Below are 24,622 nucleotides of genomic sequence, written 5' to 3'. Positions count from 1 at the left end.
TGTTCAGCGACTCCTCAGATACTGAAGCAGTCCATGTCCAAATGTAGCAAGACCTGAGTAACATCCAGGCTTGGGCTGACAAGTGGCAAGTAACATTCACGCCACACAAGTGTCAGGCAATGACCATCTTCAACAAGGGAGAATCCAACCATCGTCCCTTGATGTTCAATGGCATTACCATTACTGAATCCCCCGCTATCAGCATCCTGGGGGTTACCATTGACCAGAAACTGAATTGGACTAGCCATATAAATAATGTGGCTACAAGAGCAGGTCAGGGGCTAGGAATCATGCGATGAGTAACTCACATCCTGACTCCCCAAAGTCTGTCCACCATCTACAAGGCGCAAGTCAGGAGTGTGGTGGAATACTCCCAATGTACCTGGATGAATAGTGGCAGGCTGAGAGGCTACCGCCAGGTGTTTTGGGGCCTTTGCCTGGCCTTGAGACCAGGTTTGCCAGCGTGCCATGGCAGGCCGTGACGCCAGACACTACAAATGGACACCTTGAAGTCACACATAAATGGCTCCAAAAGGTACAGGAGACTTAGTTTTCAATAACATTGCTAAGACGACTCAATTTTAAACAAAATATGCACAGCTGTTACAAGATAGAGTCTTGGCTTAGATAACCTCTCAAGGACAGGCTGGTGACCACTCCTGCTACTGGCCCTAGAGTGTATCTATACTGTCTAATACTGAACCATATGTGACAGCGTAATCCAAGGTATTGGGTATTCCTTTGTAATCTCAACTGTGTCTTTTGCACACATTTTTTCAATTTCTTTGAAGATCGACTGAGAGAAAGAATTTGGTCAAGTCCAGGCAAGGTACAAATTGTTAAGTTCCTTTGTTTCACAGCAAATAAACATACAGGGTAACAGTCATAAATGGATTCACCAAATTCAACAGTACAGTCCGTCTAAATGTCACTGTATGAAATAACGAACACAGTACGCTTTCCCACATCAAGTCATTTTACTTGATTTCAATAAAATGTCTCCTGACTACAATTTTGCATGCTAAGTATGAGGCTGGACAAAGCTTTCTATCTCAGCTTTCTGTTTAAAGCCTGAGCAACTTTGCAGCCTTTGCCAGACCTGACAAAAATTGCACCTGAACTCAGCCTGATTACCTGCCTGTGTGTGTGTCTGAGTTTTATCACTCCACGTTCACAGCCTGAAGTCACTAGAGAATTTCACAACATAATGGATCAGAGGAGTTTATTAATTGCCAAGTCAGACAGATGTAGGGGTTAAAAGGGTCACTATGGACACTATACAGTAATTCTAGATGACTATCCAACAAACTACATTACCATTTACATTACTATGGGATAATGTTTCAAACATAGGTTGCTTATCTGAACAATTACCAAAAATACTGATGGAATTTCCCTACCCTGAAAGTAGGGTGGAATAGATAGTAGACATTTTTAGAAGTTAAGTGAGAACAAATAGACAGCGAGGACAGCCACTCAACCAGGAAGAGTGAACATTGGTTGGCAAACCATTACATCTCATGAAAAAATATAACCTGTGGAATATTATACAACTTCAACTGATTTATATATTGCAGTAAATCATGGCTGAAAAAGAGCTATGCTTTCATTACTACAAACAATTTGAACACACTCGCTATTTCGTAGAGGTTGGTGCAGCTAGAATTCAAATTACATAAAGCTATATATGGTCAACAAATTGTAGAAAACTACTAGTAAAGGAAACTTTAATTCTGGACAAATGACTTTCCACTAAGCAAAAGGCTTTAAATAACTGCATAAATAAAACATGAAAAAATTCCTAAATGCCTGACAAGAAATTTGCTCTGGCTCACAGAAAACTCAATAAAACAACAATCCCTGTAGTACTGCTGAACTGGATTATAAACCAGAAGTGGTCCTACACACTTCATTACCCAACACGTGCTGATGGTTGGAATTGTTATTTGTCACAAATTTACAGTATATTCACATCTGGCAAAGAATAAGCTCAGCAACTACACCAGAGTCCTCTGCAGCTCTGAAACCATCAGACAGTAAACAACACCCACTATGCAGTTTTCATCAAGAAATAAATACTTAACATTGATCCTGTGCACGAAGAGGGAATGGGATTACAATAGTTTCTTTTAGGAGTTAGTTAAAAATGGGACTTTAAAAAAGTGAGAAAACAATGAGAAACAACACAGTAAACTGAACTATCATACATACTTGAGCAAATGTGATTAATAACACTATCTAATATTAATTCAGGCTCCTCACACAGGGGAGGCCAATAATACCAAACCCAAGCATGATTTTAACAGCAATTACTGAAATGGTAATGTTCCCAAAATAAGGATGCTAGGGAATTTTGTTGCTTATCTTCTTAAAAAGGTTCACAATGGCGACACTCAGGACCCCAAAATATCATTATTACATCAATAGTGAAACTAAAAATGCAAATACAGCAGCTTTTCAATAAACTGAGATGCTAAGATTTCACTAATCAGGATGTCATGCAAGTGTCCCAAATCAAGACATGCACTTTTATAGTGTACATAACAAATAACGCCATTCTTTCTCACACTGGTTTCAGGTGGATAATCAGCAGCTAAAGAAGTAGCTTAAAAACCTCCCAAAATATTTCTCAATTGCCTTAGCTTTTCCCCAAGCATCTCCATTATTGCTACAAACAGTGCTTAAGGAATGGCAACCAGACCAAAGAAATTGAATTTCCATCAATTTTTTATTACAATTTGATTCAAACAGGCCGTTTACAGGAGAAGCAAAAAGCAACTTCAAAATTTGAAGTAAAATTTATTTTTTATACTTGAAAAGTGTAAGGGAAATTTAGTTCCTAATTAATTAAATAGATGGGAGTGTCAATGTGTCTCAATCCCCTCATGCAGTTCAAATGTTAGGCTGTAGTTTCTAAAGCAGAGAATTTCAATGTCTATAAAGGCTCATAAATGTTTCCATGCATAAATATCTGCAATCATTAAAGAAAAATGTAGTTAGATCTGTTTACATATATATATCTGCCTAGTTCAACTTTATCCACATTGGCAAAATATTTTAAATTGATGAGATCTCCCATGGCATTGTTCAGTCTGTCCAGAACCCGGGTACAGTTTCCCTCAGCCACGATACAGCCAAAAGGATAGCAATTTGCCCAGTGATAAAAAACAACAGAAATTCTTAGGTATGTTTGTAATATTATTTACCTGCCACTTTAAAATATAAATAATTTGATTTTCTCTCTCGAAATAACAAGAATAGAAGTTTTTAAAGAGACTCCCTTCAACATTAGAAAGCCTCATCTCAAAGAAAACTTGATCTTAGTCATTTATATCCTAAAATGAAACTTGGATCCTTTAACAGTTCCCCCTGTTACCCTGACACATGGAAGATATAATGCACCACAGCAATTGCTGTTATATTTATTTCATTACTTTTAACAAGAAAACTAATAAGCACAAAAAGGAATTCCATTCTCAATGGAATGAAAAACAACCGAAACTGCACTTGTCAAAAAAAATTCAAGTCTTTTTTTTAAAACCAACTGCTACTTGCCAGGAAAACAACAGAAATTCAAAAAAAGCAGCAGTATACAGGCACACAAATATTGAACAAATAAAAGGACAACATGCTGGAATTGGCAGAAATCATGAAAGTGTGTTTTTTTAAAAATCACTAAGAATGAAGCACATTGGTAAGGCAGAGGCTAGAAAGTCAAATATCCAGTTACTAATTTTCATTTGGAGGCTGTACCAGATACAGTATATTCCCTCTTCCAACTTTTTAGGTTAATATTCAAGGCTCCTTTGCAGATGAGTGTCTCTACTTTATCTGCACATGCTAATAGTGGAGTATTAGGAAAGACAGAACTGAAGTAAAAAAGGTCATGTCAACACAGGAACAGGAGAAGGCCATTTAACCCCTCAAGCCTGTTCTGCTATTCCAACTCCATGATACCCACTTTGCCCCATAATCCCTTAATAACTAATGCCGCTATCAATCTCAGTTAGAAATTAACAAGTAGTAGAAGATCAACTGCCATTTGCAGAAGAGTGCTCAAACTTCTACCACTTAGTGCATGGTAGAACTGTTTCCTAATTTCACTCCTACAAGGTCTGGCTCTAATTTTTAGACAATGCCCGAGCCCTAGGCTCCTCAGGTGGTGAAAATAGGATAAATAGAACCTCTGTTCCCTTGAATATACAGAAGACCTTGATCAAGTCACCCATTAACTTCTAAATGCCACAGAACAACCAACCTAGTTTGTGCAATCTCACCTCATAATTTAATCCCCGGAGACAAGGTATCATTTTGGTAAATCTAAACTGCATTTCCTCCAAGGTGTGGTGCCCAGAACTGCCCACAATACTTCAGATGTAATCTGACCTGGGCTTTGTAGCATGACCTCTACCCCCCTTGTATTCTAGTCCTCTAAACACAATGGAGTGTGTTTATCCATTAGCTCGTGATATTTTTCCTGTATCTGTCCAGGATATTTTAATAATCTGGATACCTAGCCACACTCCCCAACCCTAGTCTTTGGGCCACCACTATTTCTAGCTTTAAAGCATTTAGGAAGTACCCTGTTCTATATTTATAGGTCCAAAGTGAATGGCCTCAAATTTGCTAAAATTGAAATCCATTTGCCAAAGTTATGCCCATTCACTTCACCTATCAATACCTGTCAGTTTCTGCTTCACTCTAAATGCCACCTATCTTTGTGTCATCAGCAGATCTGGAAAAGTGATTTTCTGCCCATCATGTGCCATTTAGAGTACTTACCCATTATTCCTCTACTCTGTCCCTTGCCACTCAGCCAATTTCCTAATCAAGTCAGTAATTTACTTTCAATTAGGTCCTTCAACTTTAGCTAACGGTCTCTAATGTGGGACTTTAACAATGCCTTCTGGAAGTTCTCTTGAAAAAGTTCAATCAGATTCGTCAGACATTATGTACCCTTTACAAATCCATGCTGGCTCTCTGAGCAGCTGAAAATTGTGTGTTCAATCACTCTATTCCTAATTATAACTCAAGTAATTTGCTGACAACAGATGTTAGGCTAACTGATCATAACATAAGAATATGGGGAAGTAGGCCATTCGGTCCTTCGAGCCTGCTCTGCCATTCAATAAGATAATGGCTTGAACTCCACTTTCCTGCCTGCCCCTCATAACCCTCGCTTCCCTTGCAAATCAAAAATCTGTCTAACTCAGCCTTGTTATATATTCACTGCGCTGCTCTCTGGGGCAGAGAATTCCAAAAAATAAATCCAGAGAAAAGAAATTCCTCCTCATCGGTCTTAAATGGGAGACCCTTATTCTAAAACTGTGCCTGCTAGTTCTAGGTCCTCTCAGCATCTACCCAGTCAAGCGCGCTCAGAATCTTATATGCTTCAATAAGATCACCTCACATTCTTCTACGCTCCAATGAGTATAGGTCCAATCGGCTCAACCTTTCCTCATAAGGCAACCTTTTCTTCCCAAGAATCAGCCTAGCAAGCTTTCTCTGGGCTACCTCCAGTGCAAGTATATCCCTCCTCCATTAAGGAGACCAAAACTGTATGCATACGAACAAACAACAAGGCCATTCAGCCCCTCGAGCCTTCTAGCCATTTAATAAGATCATGGCTGATCTGATAGTAACCTAAAATCTGCATTCATCCTCCCCCCCGATAATCTATCACGCCCTTGCTTACCAAGAATCTATCCATCTCTGCCTTAAAAATATTCAAAGACTCTGCTTCCACCATCTTTTCGGAAGAAATTTCCAAAGACTCACGACCCTCAGAAAAAATTTCACCTCATCCCCTTTTTAAATGGGTGACCCCTTATTTTTAATCAGTGACCCCTAGTTCTAGATTCTCCCACAAGAGGAAACATTCTATCCACATCCACCCTGTCAAGGCCCCCCAGGAGCTTAAATGTTTCAATTAAGTCCCCTCTTACTCTTCTAAACTCCAGCGGGTATAAGCTTAGCCTGTCTGACCTTTCCTCATAAGGCAACCCGCCTATTCCCGGTATTAGTCTGGTAAACCTCTGAACTGTTTCCAACGCATTTACATCCTTCCTTAAATACTGTAAATGAATGATAACATTCTATTAGCTTTCCTAATTACTTGCTCTACCTGCACACTAGCCTTTTATGATCCATGCACTATGACGCCCAGATCCTTCTGCATCTGAGCTCTGCAATCTCTCACCATTTGGATAATATGCTTCTCTTTTATTCTTCCTGCCAAAATGGACAATTTACCCTTTGCCCACATTATACACCATTTGCCAAATCTTTGCCCACTCACTTAATCTACATCTTTTTGCAGCCTTTTTATATCTCTTCACAACTTACTTTCTTTCCTATCCTTGTGTCATCAGCAAATTTGGCAACCATCTCATCCATCCCTTCATCCAAGCTATTTATATAAATTGTAAACAGTTGGAAGTCCCAGCACTGATCCCTGTGGCACACCACTCGTCACATCCTGCCAACCAGAAAAAGACCCGTTAATGCCTATGCTGCTTCCTGTTAGCCAGCCAATTTTCTATCCATGCCAATATGTTACTCTCTATACCATGAGCTTTTATTTTCCGCAGTCACCTTTGAAATGGCACCTTACCAAAGGCCTTCTGAAAATTTAAGTACAGTACATACACCAATTCCCCTTTATCCACAGCACGTTACCTCCTCAAAGAACTCCAATAAGTTAGTTAAACATGATTTCCCTTTCACAATACCATGTTGACTCTGCCTGGTTATCTTGAACTTATCCAAGTGCCCTGCTATAGCTTCTTTAATAATAGCTTCTAACATTTTCCCTTTGAAAGATGTTAAGCTAACTGGCCTATAGTTTCCTGCTTTCTGTCTCCCTCCCTTCTTGAATAATGGAGTTACATTTGCTATCTCCCAATCTAAAAATGGGATCTTTTCTGAATCTAGGGAGTTTCAGAAAATTAAAACCAATGCATCAACTATCCCACTAGCCTTAAAATAAGTTTTTAAGACCCTAGGATGAAGTCCATTAGGACATGGGCATGTGAGCCTGCAGCTCCAACAATTTACTCAGTATCACTTCTCTGGTGATTGTAATTTTCCTGAGTTGCTCCCTCCCTCCCTTCCATTTCTTGATTTACAGCTATTTCTGGGATGTTACTTATATCCTCTAGAGTGAAGACTGATGCAAAATACCTGTTCAATTCATCTGCCATTTCCGTTTTCCATTATCAATTCTCCAGACTCACTTTCTATTGACCAACGCTCACTTTGTTAATGCATTTCTTTTTGAAGTCTTTATAGAAACTCTTACTGTTTTTATAAGCAGCACTATATGCAGTAGTCCAGGTGTGGTCTCACCAATGCCCTGTACAGTTGTAACAAAAATAGGGAAGTCTTATATGCCCCTTGCAATGAACCCCAACATTCTGCTTGCCTTTCTAATTAATTCTTGTATCTGTCTGTTAGTTTTTTTGGCACTCACATACAAGGACATCTAGATCCTGTTTTGCAGAATTCTGTAGTCTCTCCATTTAAATATTCTGCTTTCCTATGCTTCCTACCAAAATGGACAACCTCACGTTTTCTCACTTTACACTCCATCAGCCAAATTTTTGCCCATATATATTTTTTTACAGACTTTTTGTATCCTCCTCACAACTCACTTTCTTACCTATTTTTGTATTGTCAGCAATTAGGCTACAATACAGGGTGCCACTCTGTCTATGTCATTAATATAGACTGCAAATAGTTGAGTGCCCCAATACAGATCCCTGTGACACCCTACTAATTGTAGTTTTCCAATCTGGAAATGACCCATTTATTCTGAAACTTTCCTGTTATAGTTAGCCAACCCTCTATCCAGGCTAATATATTACTGGCAACGCATAAGCTCTTAGCTTGTGTGTGACCTTTTGTGAAGCGCCCTATCGAATGCCTTTTGAAAATCCAAATACACTACCATCTACTGGTTTCCCTTTATCCACCCTGCTTGTTACATCCTCAAAGAACTCTAGTAGATTTTGACAAAAGCAACTATCCTTTCATAAAACCATGCTTGCTTTTCTTGATGGCATTTTTCTGAGGGTTGAGAGTCTTTGGAACTCTTCCTCAAAAGGCAGTGGAACCAGAGTCTGAATATTTTTAAGACAAAGCTAGACAGATTATTGATTAACAAGGGGGTGACAGGTTATTGGGGTAGGTAGGAATGTGGGATTGAGGTTACATTCAGATCAGCAATAATCTTATGGAATGGTGTTTAGGCTCCAGGGGCCAAGTGGCCTACTCCTGCTCCTAATTTGTATGTTCGTATGTATTATTATTTTCTAACTGTCCTGCTACTTCCTTAATAATGGATTCCAACATTTTCCTAATTTTAGATGTTTGGCTAACTGACCTATGGTTTTCTACTTTGTCTCCTTCCTTTCTTGGATAGGGATGTTACTTTGTGGTTTTCCAATCCGCTAGGACCTTTCCAGAATCTAGGGAATTTTGGAAGATTACAACCAATGCATCCACTTTATCTACAGCCATTTCTTTTAAGACCTTAGGATGCAGGCCATCAGGTCCAGGGGAGTTGTCAATCTTGGTCCCATTAGCTTGCCTAGAACTTTTTCCTCTAATGATAATTTCTCCCTTCATATTGCCCCTCGATTTTCTACTATTCTTGGGATTTTTTTGTGTTTTCTACCTTGCTTTGTATTCCCTGCTTTTCCTCTCGCCTTTCTTAAATTGTGGGGTGGCGTACACAATTTTCCAACCTAAAAGAACAGTTCCTAAATTGAGACAACTTCAGAACACCGCTGTTAGGGCAGCTACATTGCTCTCACCTGATTACATTAAGAAACTTAAGATGAAACCATCTGGTGCTGGGGATTTGTAACTCTTTAGTTTTCTTCATTACGTTATTTTGCTCATGTTAATTTTGATGGATCCCTGACCCAGATTCAATGTTAGTTTCCTTGCGATGCCTGGCATGCTCTTCCTTGATTGTAAATACTGATACAAAGTAATTATTCAGCATGTTCACTATTTCCTTATTTTCATTGGCAATATCACGGTTGTCAGTTTTAAGAAGTCCACATTGCTCCTCATCACACTCTATTCCCTAATGTGTTTGTAAAAATGTGTTCATTTTGATATCCCTTGCAAGCTTCTTTTTGTACTCCCCTTTTGTAATTCTTACTATCTATCTGCTTTGTCACCCATTGCAGTCTTTTGTAACTTACTTCTGTTTCTGTATGCCTTTTGTTTTAGTGTTAAGGTGGCTCTTGCTCAACAGCTAAAGAAATCCTAATTTTACAGATCTGGCTAACAAAATGGCTGTTCTCCAAAGTAACCTTAGTGTCTGTCCTGAACTGTTAAAGAAGTGCAAGTCAGCACAGAACAGAAAACTATAGGCATGTCAAAAATTGGACAAAAGGAAACACTACATACAGGGGGGAGAATATTTTGCTTTAGCAAAGAGTTCAACTTATTATGCAACACATTGCACCCAGTCTCTCACAACATTCCCGTCGTCATAAAGCAGCTCATCTTCTGGTGTATCATGAACAGTGTCAGTCTTGCTTCATTTAAAAAGTTGCTTTGCTTGCTACTGTAATAATGTCCAGGTTCACTCCCTTGCACCCCCTACCATATATTAGTGCATATTTTTCCAAAATATTATTGAACACCTTGAAGCAGTTTCTAAAAATTCATTCTCAGGATGAGAGCATTGCTTTTCCCATTCCTAATTGCTCTTGAAAAGGTGGCGATGAGCTGCCCTCGCGAACTCACACACTTGATGTAATGAAAGTACTCCCACAGTGCCAGTAGGTATTTCTAGGACTTTGACTCAGTGATGATGGTGGAATGGCAACACATTCTAAGTCACATATCATCCTGGCTTGGCAAAGGAATTTGGAGGTAGTGGTCTTCCCATGTGCCTGCTGTCCTTTTAGATGAGAGATCACAAATTTGGGAGGTGCTGTTGATGAAGCCTTGGCGAGCAACTGCAGTACGTCTTGAAGATGGTACAGACTGCAGCCACGGGGAATCAGCGGTGGAGGGAGTAAATGTTTAAGATAGTGGATGGGAGTGCCGATCAAGTGGGCTACTTTGTCCTGGGTGATTTAGAGTTCTTGAGCACTGTTGAAGCTACAATCCTCCAGGCAAGGGAGTTTAAAAAAAAAATCCCTTAAGAATTTTAACACAAGTTTGGAAATTTCTGCTACAGTACATTTACTGGGGAATGGAAAACAATGTGCAATTATGTTTAAAACGAGAACTGTTAAGATCGGTATATAGAAGTAACACTTCACAGAATCACACAGTGCATAAGAGGCCCTTCGGCCCATCGAATCTGCACCGACACATGAGAAACACCTGACCTACCTACCTAATCCCATTTACCAACACTTGGCACATGGTTTTGAATGTTATGATGTGCCAAGTGCTCATCCAGGTACTTTTTAAAGGATGTGAGGCAACCGCCTCCACCACCCTCCTAGGCAGCGCATTCCAGACCGTCACCACCCTCTGGGTAAAAACGTTTTTCCTCACATCCCCCCTAAACCTCCTGCCCCTCACCTTGAACTTATGTCCCCTCATGACTGACCCTTCAACTAAGGGGAATAGCTGCTCCTTATCCACCCTGTCCATGCCCCTCAATCTTGTACACCTCAATCAAGTCACCCCTCAGTCTTCTCTGCTCCAACAAAAACAACCCAAGTCTATCCAACCTCTCTTCATAACTTCAATGTTTCATCCCAGGCAACATCCTGGTGAATCTCCTCTGCAGCCTCTCCAGTGCAATCACATCCTTCCTATAATGTGGTGACCAGAACTGCTCACAGTACTGCAGCTGTGGCTTCACCAAGGTTCAATACAACTCCAACATGACCTCCATACTTTTGTAATCTATGCCTCGATTGATAAAGGCAAATGTCCCATATGCCTTTTTCACCACTCCACTAACATGCCCCTCCGCCTTCGAAGATCTATGGGCACACATGCCAAGGTCCCTTTGTTCCTCAGAGCTTCCTAGTGTCATGCCGTTCATTGAATACTTCCTTGTCAAATTACTCCTTCCAAAGTGTATCACCTCATACTTTCCAGGGTTAAATTCCATCTACCACTTATCTGTCCATTTGACCATCCCATCTATATCTTCCTGTAGCCCAAGACACTTAGCCTCACTGTTAACCACCCAGCCAACTTTGTGTCAACCGCAAACTTATTAATCCTACTCCCCACATAGTCATCTATGTCATTTATATAAATTACAAATAATAGGGGACCTAGCACAGATCCCTGTGGTAAACCACTGGACACTGGCTCCCAGTCATTAAAGCAGCCTTCTGTCATCACTCTCTGTCTCCTACAACTAAGCCAATTTTGAATCCACCTTATCAAATTACCCTGTATCCCATGTGCATTTGCCTTCTTTATAAGTCTCCCATGTGGGACCTTGACAAAGGCTTTGCTGAAATCCATATAAACTACATCAACTGCACTACCCTCATCTACACACCTGGTCACCTCCTCAAAAAATTCAATCAAATTTGTTAGGCATGACTTCCCTCTGACAAAGCCATGGTGACTATCCCTGATCAAACCTTACCTCCAAGTGGAGACAGATTCTCTCCTTCAGAATTTTCTCCAATAGTTTCCCTACTACTGATGTGAGACTCACTTGCCTGTAGTTCCCTGGCTTATCTCTACAACCCTTCTTAAATAGCAGAACCATATTAGCTGTTCTCCAGTCCTCTGGCACCTCCCCCGTGGCTAGAGAGCAATTAAAAATTTGGGTCAGAGCCCCTGCAATCTCCTCCCTTGCCTCCCTCAGCAGTCTGGGACACAAACCATCTGGACCTGGAGATTTGTCCACTTGTAAGCCTGCCAACACCTCCAATACCTTGTCACTCCCTATATCAATTTGCTCAAGAGCCTTGCCGTCTCTGTCCCTGAGTTCGAGACATTCATCCTCATTCTCTTGGGTGAAGACAGATGTGAAGTACTCGTTCAACACTCTACCGATGTCCTCTGGCTCCACCCATAAATTGTCCCCCTTGGTCCCTAATGGGTCCTACTCTTTCCCTGGTTATCCTCTTCCCATTGATATACTTATAGAATATCTTGGGATTTTCCTTACTTTTACCAGCCAGAGCTTTCTCATATGCCCTCTTTGCTCTCCGAATAGCTTTCTTAAGCTCCACCCTGCACTTTCTGTACTCCACTAATGTCTCTGCTGATTTGCTCACCTTGTACCTGCTAAAAGCCTCTTTTCCTTCTCATCGTATCCTGAATGTCTCTGGTCATTCATGGTTCTCTGGGCTTTTTACTCCTTATCACCCTCGAGGGAACATGTTGAGCCTGTAACCTCCCAATTTCCTTTCTGAACGCCCCCCACTGCTCCTCTGTAGATTTTCCCACAAGTAGCTGTTCCCAGCCTACCTTGGCCAGATCTTGCCTTATTTTATTAAAATTCGCTCTCCCCCAATCCAAAACATTTAAATATGTACTGTATAACAGGGATTTTTAAACACAATGTTTGTGCATGAAAGATGGACAACAAAGTGAATATACAGATGCAAATGGAAAAACAACATAAAATTAAATGGTCTTGCTCAAAAATATGACGAATATGCCATATATACTGCCAACCCGAAAGTTAGACCCATCTGAAATTTTAAAAATTTCGCTCATTTTTATTTCTCACTCAAAAAGTTCCTCAGCACAATGAGCTACCTCATGGCACTCAGGTGGACAGGTAGCATACTCTGCACCATCACCCCATGCCATGCTCAAACGGTCCAAATGAAATTATTCAAATGTTTCGCAGGCTGCATCCCCAATATGTTTTTCACACAAAAAGCTTAATTGAGAATATTTGTGAACATTCTTTTATAAGCCATATCAAATACAGAACTTCCCTTCTCAAATCTCTGTGGCCTCATGTCATTCTCTCCATTTTTAATAGTGATAACTGATGCTAAAATTATCCCTCCCTTCTCAGAATTATTTTAGAGTGATCACTTGTAAGGCTTTAATTGTAAGGAATTACTTTGATCTCTCTCTGCATACCCTGTTTGGAACTACACATGAACACCCGATTGACTATGCCTGCACGTGCACCCAGCCTCCGGTGTGCTGTCTGGGAGGAAACCGGAACAGAGGCCTTCCTTTTGAGGCACTTTGCTCAAGAAACTGGAACCAGAAGCAAGTGTGAATGAGGCCTCACTTGATAAACACCCAAGAACTAGGAACTGCTTATTTGCGGCCTGATGAACTGCAACAGCCTGTCAGCTTCCAGGCCTAGAAAGGCAACATAACAGGCTCGGGAATAATGTGTTTTGGCCAGCCCCACTTTACACAGCAAACTCAGGTTCCAGGAGCAGGAAACCAGAAGTGGGCCCATTTATCAAAACACGTTGTTGTCATTCCCGAGCCCGTTAGATTTCCTTGCCGTGCATGGAGCCAGAAGGCAAGGCCTCAGGTCCACATTGCTGAGTTTTCTAATAAGAGTTAGTGGCTATCCCTTTGAGAATGTTGGAAGCATATTGTCTTTTTAAGATTGATGCAGCTGCAGTATGACACATCTGATGATGAAAATTTCAGATCTCCTCAACCCCAAATGGTGAACAGTATTTCAATTCTTGAGCTATGGGTCGAAAATCAGGGACTAAAATGAATGCTGGGAAGACAAAAGCAGAAAACTCCAAACATGAAATTGACCAATCCTGGTATAATAAAGAGTATGGAAGAACATGACAAAAGCAACACTAGGTTTAACTGAAAATTAGGTACCAACCTGGTGAAATTACAGCACAGGACTAGATGTACGCTGATCATAGACTCTTACAACACAGTAGGGGACTTTTTGGCCTGTCACATGTGTCAACTCTGAAAGAGCTATCCAATTTAGTCTATATCCCAGCAAATTACGTACCCACACACAAGCCCATTGTTTTTTTTGATTGCCAAACCCTTAATAGCTGCCTGCTGCATCAGTACTACTGAAATCCAGAGGCCAAATAATATTTGCACTTCTTGTTTTCCACTTCCTATTTCAGTGAATGTTTCTGCATTAAAGTTGTAGCCTTGACTTTGGTCTGAATTAAAGTATTATCACTTCCAGAAAGGGAAAAATCATAAAACTCCAAAGTAGTAACCAAGCCAATAACTGAGGTATAAAGACTTTTATTTGACTAGCCAAGGACAACTATAATTGCAATTGCAGATTAGAGAGGATCTTCACAAAACTACATCTCTATTTTGTGCATTTCTACCATATCACTGTTCTTGAGTTGCACCTTCCTCGGGCATACTTTTCAGTCACAGCAGCGCTCTGAGCTCCGAAGCCTGCTTACCTGTCTGACAATGACAGGATCAAAATATACATTGCAAAGTATTGGGTGTGTGTCACTTAAAATAGCAAATATTTGGACCAGGTCGCTTCCGTAGCTATATATATTAAAAGATAAAACACGCCCCCTCATTAGATCACAGGATCTGCAAAATACAGTGAACAAAGTTGGTAGCAACATACCACATAACAATTAAGAACTCTTAGTTTAGTGGTTTTTAAACCAAGGGGTAATCTAATTTATCCAACGGTGCAGAGCAACAGCGACAGGGAATGACAGGTATCCTCAGAGCTGAAGTACTATCAGATCCTGCTCTCCACTGCCAAAACTGCTCACTATTCCAGGATCTTACTGGAATACAAAGTTACCAATCAAATATTTTCTACTGCAAACCATCTTATCAAACCCTCTGCCCTGTCTCGCAAAATTTTCTACGTAGCAAGTGGTTCGGATCTCGAATGCACTGCCTGAGAGTTATTGTGGAGGCAGATTCAACTGTGGCTTTCAAAAGGGAATTGGATAAGCACCTGAAGAGAAAAAAATGGAGTGATAGAGGGAAAGGGCAGGAGAGTGGGCTGAGGCAAGGCGCTCTGGAAGAGAGCTGCACAACAGGCCAGATGGCCACCACCTATGCTGTAGCTATTCTGAGATTCTATAATTTTAACAGAGATTAGTACAGAATTGTTAGATCGATAGAATCAAAAAGGGCTCCGAGTTTGTATAAGTACTGTTCCACATGCTTGTCTTCCAAATGTTCTTCTATGTGCTATAAAGTAGGATGCATATTGTCTGCATCAGCTAATTCAGTAGAAGTAAAACGAGGAACATAGGAACAGGAGCAACTCGAGCCTATTCTGCCATTCAGTTAGATTATGGCTGATCTGTATCTCAACACCAACTACCCATCTTTGTCCTGTGACCTTTAAAACCCTAAGGAAAAGAATCAATCTCAAAAACAGCTTTTCAGGACAGTTCTAAATTTCCAATACACTGTTTGAAAAAAAACGCTTACTGATATCCCCCTTAAATGGCAAAGCCACTAGAGGAAATAGTCCCTCTACTATCCCGTCAAATATTTTAATCATCCTAAACATCTCAATTTTTTTTTTTAATTTGTTCATGGGGCCCGGGCTAGATCAGCATTTATTGCCTTTCCCTAACTGCCCCTGTTCAGAGGGCATTTAAGAGTCCAGCCATATTGTTGTGGGCCTGGAGTTACATGTAGGCCAGACCAGGTAAGGACAGCAGATTTCCTTCCCTTAAGGACATTATTGAACCAGATGGGTGTTTTTTTACAACAACTGACAATGGCTTCATGGTGAGGCTTTTAATTCCAGATTCTTATTGAATTGAATTCAAATTTCACCATCTGCCATGGCCGGATTTGAACCAGTCTAGTGACAATGCCACTTTGACACCGCCTCCCCTGACACTCCCCCAGTGTGTTTTTGAAGAGTTTTCTTTGTCCTCCCCCCTCAGCAAATTGGATCTGGCAGGGCAGAGATGGGTTTCAGCCATCTGGACACAGTATCCAGTCCCTCAAGGTTGGTTTTGCAAGTTTTGCCTGAAAGTTTGTGGAGCTGGTTTCAAGTACATGAGAGTTTGTTTGATGGTCCTCCCATTGAATCCGGAGGATGTAGCAGAGACATTGCTCATGGAATTTCTCTAGAACTTTTATGTGCAGTTCCATTCATTCATGAAATATTGGATATGGTGCTTGATAAAATGGATTTTATAATTTCACATAGCTAGGTTAACTAGACATTAATCCTTCTGCTCCGCTTACTCAAAGTACTCACTGCCTTAGAAAGGGAGAGATGAAAGAAGTGATCTATAAAACCTGCATTTTGATTGGACAACCATCTAGAACAAGCAGAACAGAAACAAAGCTTTCCTTCATAATTATTGGCCCTTCATTTCAAGTGATTACCTTAGATATTGATGTCATCTGTTGAAGTACAGAACACCGACATTCCCTCCCATACAAGGCAGGAATCGTAACAAGTAGTTTCCAAGTGAAAGCTTGGGAGGAGGTCTTTTCCTGGAACCCTACTTATTATCTTGGAATGGATGCTTGAGTGTTCAGGAAAATTCAGCATCAGCTTCCACACAAATGTGAATAACACCCAAGTTTTATCTCACGATCATCTCTCATGACCCCTCCACTACTGCTAAATTCTCAGGCTACTTAGACACCCAGCACTGGATAAACAGAAATTTCCTCCAACTAAATATTGGGAAAACCAAAAATCACTGCCTTCGGACTCAGTCACAAACTCTATTCCCTAGTCTTAGACGCCATCCCTCTCCCTAGCTCCTGACTGAGGCTGAAGCAGACTGTTATTAACTTTGGCGCCACATTTGATCCTGTGATAGGCTTCCTACCACACGCCATCACCAAAAGCGTCTACATCTACCTTCGTAACTTTTTAAAATTTCTTTCATGGGATGTGGGAGTCGCCGGCAAGGCCAGCATTTATTGCCCATCCCTAACTTCTCTTGAATCAAGTGGCTTGCCACACCATTTCAGAGGGCCATTAAGAGTCAACCACATCTCTGTGGGTCTGGAATCACATGGAGGCCAGACCACGTAAGGATGGCAGATTTCCTTCCCTACAGGACATTAGTGAACCAGGTGGGTTTTTACGACAATTAACAATGGTTTCAAGGTCACCATTACAGAAAAGCTTTCAATTCCAGATTTATTAATTGAACTTAAATTCCACCAGCTGCCATGGTGGGATTTAAACTCATGTTCGCAGGGCATTAGCCTGAGCTTCTCGATTACTAGCCCAGTGACATTACCACTACACCACCATCTCCCTCCATCATCGTCCAACTCCAACCATGGTTCAGCTCAACTGTTGTCAAGACCCACAGATATGCTTGTTACCTCTAGACTTGGAACATTCCAAAGCACTCCTGACCAGGCTCCCCCATTTTATCATCCGAAAATTTAAGGTCATTCAAAATGTTGCAGTCCTTCTCCTAACTCTCACCAGGTCCTGCTCCCCCATCACCTTGTGCTCACTGACCTATATTGGCTCACTGTTGAACAATGCCTTGACTTTAAAATTCTCATCCTTATTTTCAAATCCCTCTTTGTAATCATGCCTCCGCACCTCTGTAACCTCCCCCACCCCACAACCTCTGATATAATCTGCACTCCTCTAATTCTGGCTGTGACTTCAGCTCCCTAGGTGCTAAGCTCTAGAATTTGCTTACTAAACCTTAGGAACATGGGAAGATAGGAGTAAGCCATTTAATCAGATCATGCATCTACCTCAACACCACTTTCTTGTGCTATTCCCTTATCCTTGATGTCATTAGTATCCAGAAATCTATCAATGTTGTCTTGAACATGCTCAATGATTGAGCTTCCATAGCCCTCTGAGGTAAGAATTCCAAAGATTCAGCACCCTGAATAAAGAAACTCCTCCTCATCCCAGTCCTAAATGGCCTTCCCCTTATTCTGAGATTGTGCCCTCTGGTTCTAGACTCATCAGCCAGAGGAAACATCCTATCTACACCTACCCTGTCACATCCTGCGAGAGTTTCAATGAGATCCCCTCTCATTCTTCAGAACTCTAGAGAATACAGGCCCAGTTTCCTCAACCTCTCCTCTTAAGGCAATCCTGCCATCCAAGGGATTAGTTTGGTGAACCTCAACTGCACTCGCTCCATAGCAAAGGAGATAAGGAAACTAAAACTGTACATAATGCTCCAGGTATGGTCTCACCAAGGCTCTATACAAATTGCTGCAAGACTTCTTTACTGTTGTACCTTAATCCCCTTGTGATGAAGGCCAACATACCATCTGCCTTCCTAATTGTTTACTGCACCTGCAGGCTAGCTTTCAGTGACTCATGTCCAAAGGCACCTGGGTGTCTTTGTTCATCAAAACCAAGATGATTTCCCTTTCATAAATCCATGTTGACCCTGCCCAATCATATTATTTGCCAAGTATTTAGTTATCACATCCTTTGTGACGAATTCTAATATTTTCCCTACTACTAGCGTCAAACTAACAGGCTTGTAAGTTCTGCATTTTTTCTCCCCATCCCTTCTTAAATAGAAGAGTTACATTTGCTGCTTCCCAGTCTGCAGGAACCTTTCAAGAATCTATAGAATTTTGCAAGATAACCACCATGAACACACCTATCTCTATAGTTACCTCCTTCAACATTCTGGGATGTAGCTCAGCTGGTCCAGAATATTTATCAACCTTCAATCCGATTAATTTTGAGTACTACCTCTTTCATACTAATTTCTTTCAGTTCTTCATTTTCATAAGCCCCTTGGTTCCCTAGGATTTCTGGGAGATTTTGTTTCTTCCACCACAAAGAGAGACACAAAGCAATTGTTTAGTTTCTCCACCATTTCCCTATTCTCCATTATAAATTCTCCTTTCTCCACCTGTAATTTGTCCTCGTTAATTTTTTCCTTTTCCCATACCAAAAGAAGCTTTCACAGGCAACCTTTTGTTTCTCGCTAGCTTACATTCACATTCTATTTACCCTTTCAGTTTCTTGGTCCTCCTCTGCTGGATTCTAAATTGCTCCCTATCCTCAGGCTCACTACTTTTTCTGGCAACCTTATTTTGATCTAATGCAATCTTTAAATTCTTTTGTCAGATACTGTTGATTCACATTGCCTGTTGGGTATTTTTTGTGTCTTAGAGAAACGTATATTTGTTGTAGGCCATGTAATAGTTCTTTAAATGCTAGCATTGCCTGCCTACCATCAAATCTTTTAGTGTATTTTCCCGACCCCTCATACCTTCATAGTTTCCTTTATACAGATTTAAGACCATAGTTTCAAAATGAACTAGATCACTTACAAAGTTAATGTAAAATTTTAATACATTATGATCACTATTTCTTAAAGGCTCCTTTACTGAAAGATTATTAATTAGCCCTTTCTCATTACAGAAAATTAAATCTAAAATAGACTGATCCCCAGTTGGTTCTTCAATGTACCATCCCAGAAATCCATCTCATACATACTCCAGGAATTCATCCTCCACAGCATTTGTGCTAATTATGTAAATTGAAGTCTCTCATTATTACTGTATTTCCCATGTTACATGCAGTTCTAATTTCCTGATTTACATTGTGCCCAATGTTACCATTACAGTTTGGTGACCTATAAACAACTCCCAACAATGTTTGCTGCCCCTTGCCATTTCTTAGGAAAAACAAGAACTCTCATTACCCATTAAGCTTTAAAAATGAACAGGTTTTGAAGATTATTCCAGCTAAATTGAGCCCTGAATTTAGGCTAGTAAAATTGAGATCGGTATACACAGTCACTCTGAATGAAGGGCAGGTGATTTGTTACAGTGCTTATAATACAGCAGACTTACAGCAAATTATGCTTTTTCCTTCTTAAATTGAGAATTCACATTTATGGTTTACAAGTATAAGCACTTATTGCAGGCATAAATTAGGAGTCTAGCATAATTCCTTTATCTCTAACAGACTAATCCTCTTCATTTTTATAAAGGACATTATTTACAAAGGGAAAAGTAAGAACTCAAATTAACACTAAAGAATGCTAGCATGGCCAAAATTGAGAGTAAAAAAATCTTGAAAAGTACTTCCTCCAACTATTCAGCAAAGAAATTTGTAATACATTCTTCACAATTGGAGATAATTCATGTAGGATTATTATCAAGGTTGTTTGTGACAGATTGTTAGGCAAAGGTACTAAGGAATATAAAACAAAACTGGGTAAATGGAGTGATAGTCAGCTAACTGAATGGCACAGAAAGTTAGAGGGTTTGAGTTGCCTACTCCTGCTCCTGTATTTCTTTCTACGTTTTTAACATCAGTGAGAGGGCGCTTAGACAGGCTTAAAAGGTTATAAAGATAAACATATCCTCAAGAGTAGATGACAAAAATCCTCATGTACTTGGGACACCAGAATGATATGTGAGAGGTGTTGCAGCAGGAATCACATGAGATTGAAAACGTGCATTTAATTTTTTTTACAATGTGAAGCAACAGAACCAGGCAACTACACACACACAATCTTAGATCAGTGGCAGCTAAAATAATATTAAATAGGGTATCAATTTGGGGATTGCCAGCACAATACCTAGTAACAGCCACCTAAGTTACTTCAAGAAGGTAGCTCCCACTTAACCAATCTCCTTGACTTTTTTGAGGAAGTGACATCACAAGTGTATTGTGGAAATCTACAGGACATAGGTGTGCTTAGAATTCCACACAAAGCTTCCCATGCACAGCTGCTGCTTAAACTTGAAGCAGCTGGCTTTCAAGGAAAATGAGAATGGATAATAAATTAGCTAACGAGTAGGAAGCAACACATAATGGCTTGGGGGAATTATGTCTCAGAAGTTGAGTGGAGATGCAGAAGTACTAAGTGTAGTGCTCCAGGCATTAGTGCTAGAACCACAGTTTCTAATTTACATTACAACTCAGATGCTCAATGCAAATTGATCAAATTCTCAAACACCTAACTAGGAGATGGAAGGATGGGATCTGTCAAATCTGAAAAGGCAGCCATGAAAATATAAAGTAAAATATTTAAGTGATACTGGAGAAAAAATGAAAGAAATATTCTCCAACAGATGTCAGCTATGCTGGCCATTCCTTCACTGTTGCTGGGTCAAAATACTGCCATTCCCTCCATAACAGCTAAGTTGGTGTATCTATACCACATGGGTTACAGTGATTCAAAGTGGTGACTCATAGCCAACTTCTCAAGGGCAATTAGGGACAGGCAATTTTGATCTGAATAATTTGGGGTATTGTGTAATTGCTTTTTATGAACATAGTTCAAGAATCCAAAATGAGGCATGTGGCAATGTTGTGCTTTTATACGATTATTGTAGTCAGTGATCTTAAAGGGTCAAAGACCTTTAATGTCACTTGGTACTTTATTTGCTTTGATACAGAAATATATGCTTTGTGTAATTGCCAGAAGACAGTTTGATATTTCATGCTCGATATAAGGGTTACAATGTCAATTGGGTTTCATCTCCCTGATTTATTCATACTCTTGATTTGCCCGCTTTTAGGTTTCTCTGGAGGACCATCTTGAATGCATTTAATTGGCTGATAGTTGTTGCCATATGATCTGGCTTGGCACTGCTTTCAGCTAAGCCTATAAACAACAGTGTCAATTTTATTTTACTGTTGCTTTGTTTGTGTGCATGTTCTAATGAGGGCAAGGCTCTTTTGTTAAATGTGTCTTCATCAATGCCTAATCAGGGATAAAACTTGAAAGAGAAAAAAAATGAGTTTAGAAACCGACACATACAGATGTGAAAGCTAAAACTAATCTACAACACACTATACCTCTGAAGAGGTTGAAGAGCAATGAAAGAAGATTAAATAATTATAAATGGATAAAAGCCCAGGGCATAGCGGGAAGCACGTCACATGAAGAACAATCAAGACCTGGAAGAGTCGTATGTGTCGTGTAGAGGAGAAAAAGAACTCTGAAATCATTTGAGACACAGTTACACATTGTGATGGGGGGGAGGGGCAGCAGAGGAATCATGGGCTTCTTTGGTCGTAAGAGGTAGGTCGACCAAAAAGCCCTCTACCTCTACATTTGCACCAGGGCCAAGTTGTCACAAAGGAAGAGGTCACATACTGAGAGGCTGGGGAATAGTTAAATGGCATAAAGGGTAGGGACTGTATCTTTAAAGGACAGAAGACGACAACCTCCATTGGATATAGCAACCTTTTAAATGTATGCACTAATTATTAGGTTTCCCTCAAGCTACGAATACTATCGACTACACTTAAATGACTTTGTTCAAAAGGAAACTGAATGTTTGAGGGGAGGGAATTTTGAACTACATGTGGCTCAATTCTAATCAAGAGTTGCAAACCTAAATTGTACTGACATGAAAAGTACTGTTTATAGATAGACTTTTAGTGGAAAGCAAGGATTAAATAAAATTAAAGAATGTCGCACAATACAAATCACAACCATCTTTACAATTCTGGTATGATCTAGTTGGGACAAGTACATCATTGCTTTGTCACAATAAAAATACCTCAACTCTTTGGTAGAGCCATAATCATGATATTTCAAAGAATGGTGAGAATTATTCAATCAGGTAACCATGATAACCCTAGAGTGCAGATATTATAAACTAGAATAGAACTTATAAGTTTATACATACAGCAAATATATCTTCACATAATAAAAAATGTGGTCCATTTTAGTGTTGTCAAGGCATTATTAAATAAAAAGTCCATTCTAGCACTAAAACATGTCAAATTTTTCATTGCTATTTTTGAAATTTTAATGAATTAAATTTCTGATGAGAGCAAGTCACTTGAACTTTGAATGCATATCAAACGAGGAAGTCATGACTCAGATCTATGGATGCCAATCACCAACATTCTGCCACTCCCCAACCCCAATCGCAAAAAGCAAATCTGAACAATGACAAGTTGCTTAGGACATTGGTGAAACTATTTAAATATGCTGCAAGACTGGAAGGGGCAACCTGGGATCAGTCTCTGGAGACCCAAATTCCATGAACAATTTTGTCACCGACACACAACTTTTCCCAATAACATTTTCAATGATTTTCCAAGCTCCAGCTTAAGCAAGTGACAATTTGGGTCAAAAATTCTTAGAGGAAGGAAGGAAGGAAAGAGTAATAATCAATGGGTATTTTTGTGATTGGAAGACCATTTCCTGCAGGGTTCTGCAGGGCTCAGTACTTGGTCCCTTGACTTGTGCTTCTGGACTGAAATATAGGGATTATGAGCAAAAAATTTTTTTCAAAAATTGGTCATGTGGTTGATGATGAAGAAGCACGCTATTGACTGCAAGAATATATCAATGGGCTAGCCAGTTTGGCAAATGAAGCACAATCCAGAGAAGTGAGGTAATGCATTTGGGGAAGGCTAACAAAGCAAGGGAATACACAATAAATAGTAGGATACTGAGAAGTGTAGAGAAACAAAGGTACCTTGGGAGTGCATGTCCACAGATCCCTGAAGGTGAATGGACAGGTAGATAAATTAGACAAAAAGGCATACTTGCCTTTATTAAACTGAAACAAAGAATTTAAGAGCAGGGATGTTATGCTGGAACTATACAAAACACTAGCGAGAGTGAATGCAGTTCTGAACACCACACTATAGGAATGTGATTGCACTAGCGAGGGTACAGAGAGGGAGATGTTGCCTGGAATTAAGAATTAATTAAGATGAAAAGTTGGATAGATTAGGGTTGTTTACTTTGGAACAGAGGAGGCTGAGGCAGACCTAATTGAAATATATAAAATTATGAAGGGTCTAGATAGAGTAGAGAGGAAGGCCCTTGGCTGAGGGGTCCATAACCTGTGGCATAGATTTGGTTAAGATGTAGGAGACTTAGAGGGGGTTTGAGGGGATCTGGAACTCACTGCATGAAAAGGTGGTAGAGGAAGATACCGTCATAACATTTTTAAGAAGTACTTGATATGCACTTGAAGCATTGTAATTTACAAGGGCTAAAAATGGGATTAGGCTGGATGATTCCTTGTCAGCCAGCGTGGACACGAGCCAAACGGCCACCTTTTGTACTGTAAATTTCTCTGCTTCTGCAAACTTCAACTTACTCAGCCTCATCCTATTCTTGTCCTCACCAACCTTCACTGGATCTACATGCCTTGTGTGTCATTTTCAAAACCTCTCACTTTGCCTCTGCAGCATCCTCCAGTCCTATGTCCTTGCTCATATCCTTTGCTTTTCTAGCCATGTACATCTCACCATTTGTCCTTCAGCCATCTTACCTATATTCTGGCATTCTCCTCCTAAATCTTAGAGGCTTACTACAACTTTCTCCACCTTCAAAAGCCTCCTTAAAACCTACTCATCAACTGTGCCTTTTGTCCACCCACCTACCCCCAGCCTTCCACATTTATGCCTGGTCTTCAGATGTTCTCTCACTTGACATCATGGCAGCATTTGAAGGAGCGCTAGTAAACTTGAAGTCAATGAGAATCAGGGGGAAACTCTACACTCGTAGGAGTCTCATCTAGCACAACGAAAGATGGCTGCTGTTAGTGGCCAATCATCTCAACGCCAGGACATTGCTGCAGGAGTTCCTCAGTAATATTCAAGGCCTAACCATTTTGAGCTGCTTCATAAATGAACTTCCCATAAGATCAGAAGGAAGAATTTTCCCTGATGATTGCACCAGTACCATTTGCAACTCCTCAGATACTGAAGAAGCCCATGCCCACGTGCAACAAGACCTGGACAACAGTCAGACTCGAGCTAATAAAAAAACAAGTAACATTTGCA

General features: G+C 40.2%; 1 protein-coding gene across 2 annotated transcripts in view; it reads right to left on the bottom strand.

The window, feature by feature from the left end:
- The window catches only part of kcmf1 (potassium channel modulatory factor 1), a 141,380-nt gene that overhangs the window by 85,911 nt on the left and 30,847 nt on the right, over nt 1-24,622 (bottom strand). The gene's annotated exons all lie outside the window — the stretch shown is intronic.

This window comes from Carcharodon carcharias, chromosome 4, assembly GCF_017639515.1.
Source record: "Carcharodon carcharias isolate sCarCar2 chromosome 4, sCarCar2.pri, whole genome shotgun sequence".
Taxonomy (NCBI): domain Eukaryota; kingdom Metazoa; phylum Chordata; class Chondrichthyes; order Lamniformes; family Lamnidae; genus Carcharodon; species Carcharodon carcharias.
Note: the sequence above shows the minus strand (reverse complement) of the source record. Positions and strands in the feature narration are given on the sequence as shown.